Raw genomic sequence first — 1,583 nt, 5'->3', positions numbered from 1 at the left:
AGAATTGACCGACGCTGCCGCGGTCTACCGACGTCGCGGAATGACTGTGAATGATTCGAAACCACGGCGGCGGACCTAACGAGTTGTCAGTGAAAGTTGGACACTCGGCCGCAACTCGCCGCGATCCGATCGGCCGATCTCGTGCCGTGGCTCGTTTGTTCGCCAGTTCGCCTGGCGAGAACCGGTGCAACCTCCATTGAAAAAATCCCATCGAGGGATCTTTTTCACGATACTGGTTGCGTTCTTTCCTCTTCTGTGGCGTACTGTGTTTTCGGTATTTCGTCGAATACGTAGGAAACGTGTCTCGTCGTCCAGTCGGTCGAAATTCATGCGTTCTGCGTTTAAGGTATGTTCGGCGATTCGAAATATAACATCGAGTCTTTTTCGTACAGATTCGGTATGACGTGAGTATTAATGGTGTAATTTCTGTTCAAGTTTGTGTAATTAAGGCAGTGGAAAGTATTCATTTTTTGTAAAAAGTGACACTTGCTTGTTAAGAGTACTATGAACGACATCAACATTTTTTTCGTGTAAAAAGATATTTACTACTTCTTCATTTCTGCATAATCAACTCGATTTTTCCTCTTCTTCTTTCTTGGAAATAACTTGAAATTTATGGATTCTTCGTTCAACATATGTTTGTCAATTCGAATTCTCTGTTCCTTCGTTTCCTTCAGATGCTTAAGTTCGTATATTTAATTCACTGTGAAGTATTAACTGTTTTTTGTTATTTATGTAGTAAAAAGTGATACTTGCTTTGTTACAAGCACTATAAAGCCCCAAAATTCTTTTAAAAATGACATCGAATTCTTTGTTGCTTCTTTTTCTTCAGTTTCGATAGAACGTGAGAATTAAAGATACCTCCAATTTCTGTTAAAATTTGTATATTTCTGAATTAAGGATTATTTTGCTGCATCCTATTCTGTATATTTTTTAAAATTTTTGTATATTTTTGTAACTCGCTATAAACTATTATATTAAATATTGTTCTGTTATTTAACAAGTATCCAACATTTGGTTTCGTTACCAAAATTGCCTTCTCATTCTCTAAAAAATTCTCTTCATACAAAGGACACCATTTTTCAATTTCTGCATAATCAATTCCATTTTTCCTCTTCTTCTTTCTTGGAAATAACTTGAAATTTATGCATTCTTCGCTCAACATATGTTTGTCAATTCGAATTCTCTGTTGCTTCGTTTCCTTCAGACGTTTAAGTTTGTATATTTAATTTACTGTGAAGTATTAACTATTTTTTGTTATTTATGTAGTAAAACGTGATACTTGCTTTGTTACAAGCACCATAAACGGCACCAAAATTCTTTCAAAAACGACATCGAATTCTTTGTTGCTTCTTTTTCTTCAGTTTCGATAGAACGTGAGAATTAAAGATACCTTCAATTTGTGTTAAAATTTGTATATTTCTGTATATTTATGAATTATGGATTATTTTGTTGCACCCTATCCTCCACATTTCTTAAAATTTCTCCATATTTTTATAATTCGCTTGTAACACTTGGTTTCGTTACCAAAATCGCCTTCTCATTCTCGAAAAAACTCACACAAAAAAGACACCACTTCTCCA

The sequence above is a fragment of the Habropoda laboriosa genome, unplaced genomic scaffold (genome assembly GCF_001263275.1).
Source record: "Habropoda laboriosa isolate 0110345459 unplaced genomic scaffold, ASM126327v1 scaffold309, whole genome shotgun sequence".
Lineage (NCBI taxonomy): Eukaryota > Metazoa > Arthropoda > Insecta > Hymenoptera > Apidae > Habropoda > Habropoda laboriosa.
Note: the sequence above shows the minus strand (reverse complement) of the source record.